An 11,090-nucleotide genomic window follows, 5' to 3' on the forward strand; every position below is an offset into this window, starting at 1 on the left:
TTAAATGTCTGGTAGAATTCCCCAGGGAAACCATCAGGTCCAGGGCTCTTATTTGTTGGGAGATTTTTGATCACTGATTCGATTTCTTCACTCGTTATGGGTCTGTTCAGGTTCTCTATTTCTTCCCGTGTGAATTTTGGTAGTGAGTGTGTGTTTAGGAATTTGTCCATTTCTTCTAAGTTGTCCAATTTGTTGGCATATAATTTTTCATAGTATTCCCTGATAATTGCTTGTATTTCCGAGGGGTTGGTTGTAATAAGTCCATTTTCATTCATAATTTTGTCTATTTGGGTGCTCTCTCTTTTCTTTTTGATAAGCCTGGCTAGAGGTTTGTCAATTTTGTTTACTTTTTCAAAAAACCAACTCTTGGTTTCATGGATCTGTTCAATTGTTTCTTTGGTCTCTGTGTTGTTTATTTCTGCTCTAATTTTTACTATTTCTCTTCTTCTACTGGGTGGAGGTGACTAGTTTTTTAACATAAAACTTGGCAGTCTTTGTTTAGAATTTATTTTAAAGAATCGGTAAATGTTTGGTACAGCATAGTTTAAATTCTGCAATATTTCAAACTGATTAGAATAAAAAATGCAAAATACTTCCCTCCATAGAAATCTTTTTGTGACAATATAGTCTTGACTCTGTTACTGAAAGTATCTGCATAAAACCAAATCATTAAGATCACTTAGAGAGTGCATAAATCCTCCTCTTTCACTCCAATACACACATGCGCACACAGAGAGATAATTAAGTAAACAATTAAATATTTCACCCCCATGATTCTCAGGGGGAACCTTGTAAGTGTCTATAGGAATATATGTAATTTTGAATGTTGACTGAAAATGTTTCTTTACTTATCAACTGCTAAGAAACACCATACTACATTCATAAACATCATGTTATATGTAGGCAGACTACACCGTGTTCTGGTTTTGTTGATGCCCCTATCAACCCATTGTACAATCAGAAAGTCTGAACTGTATTTAAATCGATCAGTTCAGCTTCTAGGGTGCCATGGTTTTCCTGTGTGAGATTTCTTGCCTAATATTACCTGTTCCTGATATATGTAGATTATCCAGGGATTACTTCCGAAGAATGATGGTTTGAAGGTGATGCTGCAGAGCAGAAACAACAGTCCTGGAAATATCAACGAAATCCAGAGAAATGAACAACAGATGCTACAAATGAAAAGTTTCAGAAATTATTTCAGTAGTTCTTAGTGTTCTATGTCCAGGGGAAAAAACACCTTGGTTTTCCATAAAATATTACCAAAATGTAAATATCTAGATCCAGCCTTTCTAGTCTGCTCAATTTTCGATAAATCTAATACCCAAAGTCCATTAAATAAAAAAAATATATATATAGAAATAAATGACCCCCTAGTGTCTATATATCACTTTTTTTTATATTCAACAAGTAGTTCTGGATATGATTATTTAGTTACAATATACAGAAATCGTCATAGAAATATGCTTCCCCTATGGTTTTCATTAGGATTGGGTATTTAGAAAGAAACAGCAAAGATTTTTGTTTTACAGTATTTTCCAAAAGAGCTTTCAGGTTCCATTGAATTTTTATAACCTATTTTTTTTTTCCTGTTTAAAATTTATGACATTTATTGAACTTGCTCCAAGCTAACAGACACTGGTTTACATTGCTTTTGGTATTTTCCAAGCAATTTATTTAAGAGAGTGAATGGTATTTATTGCTCATCCCATGAGACAAACATGATTCCAGGCAAGTTTTCAGTCCAAAAAAGTCAGATGAAACATGAGAAGATGATGCATTCTTATTCAATCTTAATGAAACTTTAAAATTAGCCATATGGACTCACTGGAAAGCTGAGGATACTTTTATGCCTTGGAACCTCAAAAGGTCTTGTGATGTTGAGGCACTATTAATTCTTATGCCTCAAAAACAAATTGTTTTGATTCTCAAATGATCTTGCTGCTTGCATCTAGTGCTTAACCCTAGCATGGCAAAGGAAAAAAAGGAAATTTGTGCCAAGAAATAAAGTAGGTAGCTTGTGCTTGTGAGCCCTTATCTGCCTTTCTTCGCACATCTTGCTTCCAAAAATCATTGATTAAGATTACCAAGGAAACAAGAACATAAGGGTAGGATGGTGATACTGCATAACTTCTTAATCAAGAATGTCAGTAACTGGCTCAGGAGTATATTATCAACTGTGATAATATCACATCAACTTCACATCACATTCTTTTTTTAGTGACTTAATTTTAATCTGTTAGTAATTAAATAAAATATAAAATAATGAAAACCATTCAAAGAATTTAAAATGTTTCTTATTTTATCTGGTAACTAATTGACCCTTTAAAATATTAGAATTTAGGGGCAACTGAGTGGCTCAGAAGGTTAGGCGACCAACTTCATTTCAGGTCATGATCTTGCACTCTGTGAGTTTGAGCCCCGCGTCAGGCTCTGTGCTGACAGCTCAGAGTCGGGAGCTTGCTTCAGATTCTGCATCTCCTTCTCTCTCTGCCCCTCCCCTGTTCATGCTCTTTCTCTCTCTCTCTCTCTCTCTCTCCCTTGCTCTCCCTCATTCACCCTCTCTCTCTCTCCTTATCTCAAAATTAGATGAACACTTTTAAAAAATGTAAAAAATAGATTAGAATTTACTGGAATATAATAAAATTAAATTAAGAATAATTATTACATTTGGTATAGTCCTTAAACACCCTCAGAAAGAAATGGACTTTTCATTAAAATATTTAATATTTTCACTATTTTTTTTGCTCTTGAACGGTGATGGTGAAGGGAATAAGTATTTGTTTTCCCTAAAATGTAAAACCTTATAGAGTAATATTTTATTATTTGTGTAAATTATTCAGTGAGTCCTTTGAGTAACTATATAAAATTTCTCAAACAGGGTTAGGCTTCATGAAATTTTGGAGTACACACCAATTATATGTGAACTAGTTCCTGCAGAACAAATAAAGCACATTTAATTGGAACACTAATCTTATTCACATCTTTACAGAAGAAAAGTTAGTTAATGTACTTCATAAAAAGCTCTTGACAGATATTTAAGGTAATAAAATGTGGTACTCTTTGAAGAAAAATTAAAAAATCAAATGTGGAGGTGCCTGGGTGGCTCAATCAGTTAAGCATTAGACTCTTAATGTTGGCTCAGGTCATGAATGCTCACTCACTCACTCTCTGTATTAAAATCAATAAATAAACATAAAAAAGATAATGTGGAGGTTTAAGTGTATACACACAAGTATAAAGAAGTTGTGTTCATGAAGCAGGCTGCTTCCAACCCTAGACCAAGCCCCTGGATATCCTTCAAGTTAGGAAGGGAGAACATTTGAGAAGCTCAGCTCTTATTTAAGTGGATGATAGTATGTTAGTATGGTAAAAATAATGTTACTGTTACCCTGTCCCCCTAAGAAAACCTTGAGAAATGAGAAATCACATCTAGCATTACAAAAGAATGATAAAAGTGAATTCACTCATTCAATCATTTATGCATGCACCCACTGCGTAAATACTGAGAAGCTATTATGCGTCTTAAAGAGTCAGCAGTGAATAACCTCAGCGTTTCCTTTCATGGAATTTACATTCTATGTGGCAAATGCTTGGCGTAAATGAACTTAACCACAGAAGACTTTCAGGCAATGAAATGTCACTCTCAGACATAGTTATGCATCTTGGAAAGACTGATGAGGACAAGCACCACAAAATGGGTGTCTCTTACATTATTTATTATTAGAATTGTTTTGAGAAACCTTTTTCTCCTTGGACACATGCAATGCACCGACTTAGCTACACCCAGTACCCCATCATCTCTGAACAAACAGCCTGCAGGCTACAAGCTCAAACCCACTACCTACTGGGGCTCTGTTTTTATTCTCCTGCTGCTATACATTCCATAATTTAGAAGCAGTGGTATACTGGAAAATAGATAATAACTTGCTCTCTGAAAAAAAGGATATGGCTAGAGATCTACAGAGATGGATATATAGAGACATACATTCATCATAAATTGTACTAATATAAATGGATGGCACATCATTTATAGATGATGATAAAATATAAATACTCACTGTCATTTCCACATAGTCAATTAATGCTCACAGAATGTGTCAGTTGATTTCTTCCAACCTCTTATATTTGTTGTCAACTTACAGTTTCACTTGATGACGTGGTGCAGCACCATGAATGATGGTGGGTATTTTGTTTCCTTTAATGAAAGTAAAATGAAAACAAAGCAATGAAGACCTGAGTTAAACCATCACTCATTTGTAAATGATGGAAACTACTTTTTTATTGAGAAGGGTAACAGTTCTCCAACAATGAAGAATGTTTCCTCTTTATTGAGTACACTATATACAATGCAACAGTGTACTCACATCATGCACTATGAAGTTTAACAGACATGATTAACATTTCCCCCATTGTTTCCTATGCCAACAGAACACCTCCCTTCCTATTTCAAGGCACCAGCATGATGCCAATGAATGCACCACTGGGAGGAGATGGGCAGTACTACTACCATTCGAAGTATGTCTACCATATGAATGTATACAGTAAACATCAATAACCTCAAATTACAGATGTGAGAAACCTATTCAAAAATTAGAAAGTGATGACTTTTGAATATTTATTAATATTTCAATATAATTAATTGTAAATTTACATAATTTAACTTTAATAATTGTTAGCCAATGGCATAAACAATTTCTGAAAACTGAACATTTAGTTTTCATGGGCAGCTATGGCACAGTGTTAGCTTAGCTTACAAGCTAAGTCCCAAGTACCGAAATACCCATAATTCTTCTCCTGGTAGCTGGAAACATTCCAGGTTTTAGTGCTGAAAGTCCCACATTCCACGAAACCCTTCAGTCTGAGGCAGCCTGAAACATGTGGTTACCCTAATCCATGGAGTCTCTTGAATATGTAGGTTATTCACCTAGTTACTGATAGAGCTGGTGTCTTTGTCTGAACCTAGAGACCTTGAAATGTATTTTCCCCTTAGAGTCCTTGCCCTCTGCTCTGGCTGGGGGCTAGGAGATAGACTCCATAAAATAAATTATTGTCATGGTCTCAGGCACTGTTAGACTGAGTAGCACAGTGGCATTCACACTTGGAATGTGTCTTAATTCAGGAACATACCACCTAAACTCATCATCATCTTTTGCTTATTGTAACCAAGCCTTTGGAATCATTAAGCTCTTTTTTCTTCCTGTAATGGAGGCTCCCAATATTTAGTTCAAGAAGTAACTCTGAAGATTAAATGAGATCATGTTCACACAATGCCTAGGTTAGATGTTTAATAAGTAGTAACAATATTCTTGTAAGTAGTCCTAGCTCCTTTTTAAGCCATTTACTTTCCCTAGTGGAACCTGCAGAGAGCCAGCTGCCATCAGACTCTGAGCATACGCAAGCCTCCATCACATGGGATTAAGCAAAGGAGTCCTATCTCTGGCACTTGAACCAGAGTAGCATCAGCCATGACCTTGTATCAATGATTCAGTCCTTGGTTCTATAACTTGTTTCTAAGCCAGTCCTAATTAGAGCTACATTTATAGTCAACCTTTTTGAACCACATGTTACTTCAAGTCGTTCATCTCACAACTGTTTTTCAAATTTAACTGATGTTCCCACCCAGGAAGAATATGAGACTGTTTCTTGCCAGAGTGACAAGTACTTCCCAGCCTCCTGTTATCATGTTGGCTGGAAATCAAATCTAGAAAAAGGAGGGCAAAATGAGAGGAGCAGGAAGTTCAGTGTTCTTAGGAAACTGTTTATAGAGCAAACTTGACAGATAACCTAGAAGATAAGCCAATGCTCTGGAGTAGAGGCCAGCAAACCCTGGTCAGTCCACAGTCTGTTTTTGTAAATAAAATGTTACTGGAACACAGCCCTGCTCATTTATTTACATATTGTCAAGAGCTGTTTCTGCGCTTTGGCGGCACAAAAAAGTTGCGTAGTTTTGACAGAGACCATGTGGCCTGTGAAGTCTAAAATATTTACCATATGGCTCTTTATAAAGAGAAAAAGGTTGACAATCCTTGCTCTAGTGTCCAAATGAGGAAACACTTCTCTCGATTTACCTGGTCAGAGGAAAATGACCTGGGAAGAGGGAAACACTGGTGTCTCTAGCTGCTCCTAGATTTTCAAGTAAGTAAGAGGCTATGCTTACTCTTTCTCCAAACAAAGCCACAAAGGCTTTGCTGTGACTGCATTTACCTAGAATGATTATAGACCAAGACTGTGGCTATTGTTTGTTTTGACAGAATTTCCTAAAACAAAAGCTAGAAAGAGTCCTAAGAGCCTGCAGTGTCAGATACTGGTATGTGTATTCTAAAAATGCAGAAATAATTTCTGTTTCCCATGTAGCTTTCAGAATACCATCATCACTCTCCAGAAATTATACCTACATTCTCTGATAGGGAAGGACTAGCAACTTTTATCACCCTAGGCCAAAATTTGCCCTTTCATGAGAAAAAATAGTAATTTCATCTTTTATGTAAAGAAGTAATCATGAGTATATATTAAGGAATTCTTAGCAAAGGCTGGGATTTATATAAGAAAAACAAGTATAACTTGTCAATCTAAGAAATGTGTTAATTACACCACTATTCTTTTGCTACATTGGAGAGTTGTTTAAATTGGCATCATTTCTTTTCCAGGTGTCATGTTGGTTTTCTCCACATGTTTTCATAAAATAAAACCAAAACCAAATCACCATGATTATTGAATTTTGTGACGTATGCTTCAAGTGATATAGTAGAAAATTAGGTTAGACTGTCTGGATCGTTATTCTTCAAAGTTGTTTTTTGTTTTGTTTTGTTTTGTTTTTAGACATGCTTTAGACAAGATGCCACATTCTTGCCTGAAGCACTAGAGATAAAAGAAAGGTGTTAGATACAACAGGGAAGCTCTTCCAAAGTTAGCATATAATGCCTAATTTTGTTTTAAAGATTTCATAAGGCTCCCTAGGTGAGCAGGTGTCCTATAAGGGCTTTCCATTAGAAATGATGGGAGTATTGAGTCAGGCCTGAGAAAGTGGCACATTTCTATACCTCAAAGAGAAAGGAGAAGAAACAAAGGCTTGGAGAGAAGGACAATCTACTTTATGAGTAGATTTCTTTTTCTGCTGTGCTGCACAAGTGTGGGGATGAGGGTAGGAGGACCAAGTTGTGTGGGGTGTACAGCCAGGCTTGGACAGTTCTGAGTAAGTACTCATTACCATTGTCTCTGTTCCCAGGGCTCTGCTGTTCACTGTGGGCTGTGTCTTCCCACCACATACACAAATGCATGCACACATAATGAGTCATTCATGGCTTCAAGAAAATTAAGAGTAACATAAAAGTTGTCACCCCACAAGCAAGTTTGATCTCAGTGCAGTAAATACCACTTCTGTCTAGTTTCCTTTTCTGTACTTGCAGAACCCCAAGCGTGATGAGAGTGAAGCAGACATTACTTCTGCATTGTCACTCTTGACTGAACTTCAAGCAATTAGCTGTAACTTACAGCAGAATCTCAGGGTGGGGAAAAGAAGATATGGCCTGGTGAAAATCATGAAGATCATCTATCCACCTAGTCTGCTTCAGTACTCAATCTCTTAGCCATATTTTCACTTGGTGCCAATGTAAGGAAGGGCACGCTTTCTGTTGTCTCTTGTCAAAACCCTCCCCAGTCTTTAGGACAAATATTCCCCTATTTGAAAAGCATCCCTTCCTAAGAAGCAGACTTAATTAAATTCTCTTGGGGCACTTGAGTGGCTCAGTTGGGTGGATGTCCCAGTTCGGCTCAGGTCATGGTCTTCCGGTTTATGAGTTTGAGTCCCACATCCAGCGCACTACTACTAACCTGTCAGCATCAACTCAGACCCTGTTTTGGATATTCTGTCTTCCTCTATCTGCCCCTCTTCCACTTGCACATTATCAAAAATAAATATTTAAATACATACATACATACATACATACATACATAAATTCTCTTTACTGAAGTACTCAGAAACTGTGGCCACAGCTTTACTTTACCACTTACTTTTCAGTATGACTCATACATAAAGGGACATTCACATGATCTGACTATGACTGAGAGCCAGACCAGGATAAGGAAATGGAGAGGATCCTTTTTTGTGATTCATTTGTGAAAACTGAATTGACTAACTCTTTTCTGTTTTTCTGTCTGAAAACAGACTCATATTTCTCCTTCTTCAAAAATCCAAACATTCACAAACTGACTGTTTCTAGAGTATTTTTTTTTAATGTCTTTTTTATTTATTTCTAGGAGAGAGAGACAGCGTGACCAGGGGAGGGTCAGAGAGAGAGGGAGTCACAGACTGAAACAGGCTCCAGGCTCTGAGCTGGCAGTCAGCACACAGCCCGACGCGGGGCTCGAACCCACAAACCGCGAGATCATGACCTAAGCGAAAGTCGGAAAGTCGGACGCTTAACGACTAAGCCACCCAGGCGCCCCACAAACTGAGGCCATAGATTTTTGAACAAAACACTAGTGACTTAAGGTATGTAAAAACTGAGCAGAAAAACTAATTGGAAATGAGATTCACTGGAATATGCATCACATATTTTTAAGGTAAAATGTTAGAGAATTAATGAATGTTTTGTTATTTACATACAGAAGCACAACTCTGTTGATAACCATGCAATCTGTTATCTTTATATCTCCATTTGACGAATGTGTATTGGATTAATAAACAAAGAAACTATTATATGCATAATACGTATTTAGTGATGTAAATAAGTTCAATCGTATAAGAGATCCAGCTCAAGAAATTATGGTTTCTCCCAAGTTAAATACATAATGTATATATAAGGGTAATATATTGAATATTAAATTGAGATTAATTTTTTATTTTCTAAAAAATATGACATCTTTCAGACACTGAGAAAATTGATAATGTCTTTAAAAAGCCCATGAACCTATCATGCAGCTAAAATTACATTTGTCTCTTTAGAAACATAATTCCATGAAACATTAGATGTTGATATGTCTATGCTGAGATAAAGACAGTTACATCTATTTCACTCATTTTAACTTGTGAATACATGTAAAACATTATTTTCCATTCCTCTGTTGGGTGATTTCCACTAATTAGGGTTTTTATTTCCAGAAAGTTTTCTGCTGCAATGTGATCCTTGAACACATGTAGGCAGTTCTGTTCACTGATCAGGAAGAATGAAGGTGCTGCCTAGGGGGACAAAAAATTAATTGCTTGGACTTGACCTTAAGAAAGGTTTTTAAAAGTGCTTATAGGAAATAATAGTCTGAGAAAAACCAAATAATAGTCTGGAGAACAATGCATTCACTGCAAGACCCAGATTTCATTAAAAGAAGAAAAAATATTTTTCAGAGGGAGAGAGTACATGAGCAGGGGAGAGGTAGGGAGAGAGGGAGAGAGAGAATCCCAAGCAGGCTCTGTGCTGTCAATGCAGAGCCTGACACAGGGCTTGACCTATGAACTGTGAAATCATGACCTGAGCTGAAATCTAGAGTCAGATGCTCAACCGACTGAGCCACCCAGTACCCCAAGAAGAAAACATTTTTGGTTTAAAACACAAAGACAAAAATAAAAGAACTGAGTAGGAAAAAAGAGAAAGACCCTTTACTGGACTGTAAGGAGGGTGAGGACAGGACTAGAGAGAAGAGAACCAGAATTTACACTTGAGTGCAGAGGCTAATCCTGCAAGTTTTTTCTTTCAAGTTTTTTATCTACAGCACAATAGGGAAGCCTACCAGTTAAGTTCTTCACAATATGAAATGACTTAGCTAAGGTTCTCTAGAAAACCAACTTGAGGGAGAGAATACGTATTGATGCTTTCTTGGTGTGATACTGTGATTTACAATAAATAAATATTTTGTCTTTGTCCCCAGTGTTAGTATAGAGCAACTAAAACCCTTGGAGTTTCCTAAGCAATGAGAGCTATAAAAGTGTCTTCTGTTTATCTCAGTGAGGTCAGTTTTAGAGCACCCAGGGATGGTGGCTTGTTGCTAGGACTGCCAAACATGCCATTAGGTTAGAAATTTTAGTTCCTCCCCATCCCCCAACCTTCAGGGATGGCTGATGGGCTGGAGGTTGAATCATTTGCTAATAGCAATTATGCCTATGTCATGAGACCTCCATAAAAAAAAATCCAAAAGACTAGGTTTAGAGAGCTTCCAGGTTGGTGAACACATGGAAATCTCAGGAGAGGGGAGGGAAGCTCCATGTCCTTTCCCAATACCTTTTCCTTTGCATCTCTTCTATATATTTCTGAGTTATATCTTTTTATAATAATCCGATGATCCAGTAAGTAAAATCCTGCTCTGAGTTCTATGAGCCATTCTGGCAAATTAATCAAATCCAAAGAAGGAGGGGGTTGTGGGAAGCTCTGACTTATATCTGGTTGATGAGAAGCACAGGTAATAACCTGGACTCGCTGTTGGCATCTGAAACCTAAGGCAAGAATTGTAGAACCTCCAGTCTACAGCTGACTGGTCAGGAGTCCAGGCTTCGGACTGGTGTCTGAAGTGTCTGTGGGGGGCAGTCTTGTAGGACTGAACACTTAACCTAAGGGATCTAAGTAGACAGTGTAAGAAGCAGGTTGAATTGTAGGATGCCCAGCTGGTATCCAAGAACTACTTGGTGTTGTGGAGGAAACCAACCCCAACCCTCATTGAAATCGGTTCCAGAACAACCCAAAGATTTGGTAAGATGTCTGAGCAAGAGAAAGAATACATAAAGTAGGGAAGGAAGGGAGCCAACCCATGAAATGGACTCAAGGCCCCATATTGGCTGTGTCTTCACAATAAACTATGTTCTAAGCAAAGGCCTCTACTCAGTGAGAAAGGACATTTCTGGACAAACTCCACAGAGAAACTATACTTTAGGGAAGTTTTTCAGAGGGAAGAAAAAGAGAGATCATGTTTATCTGCACCGCTCCTTAGAATGTTCTGTTTTCACCACAGGAAGTTAGCTACCTCCAGTTCCAAAGTGTATCACCCTGGTAGCTTATTGAAAAGCCGTGCCTCCTGCCCAATAGGCAGTGTTTTGTCTGAGTCCAAAAGTGGCAATATGTAAGAACTCTGAATAAGCAGGTAGTCATAAGTCACAGGGCAAG

Source organism: Hyaena hyaena, unplaced genomic scaffold (assembly GCF_003009895.1).
Source record: "Hyaena hyaena isolate Hyena2069 unplaced genomic scaffold, ASM300989v1 scaffold_250, whole genome shotgun sequence".
Classification (NCBI taxonomy): Eukaryota; Metazoa; Chordata; class Mammalia; order Carnivora; family Hyaenidae; genus Hyaena; species Hyaena hyaena.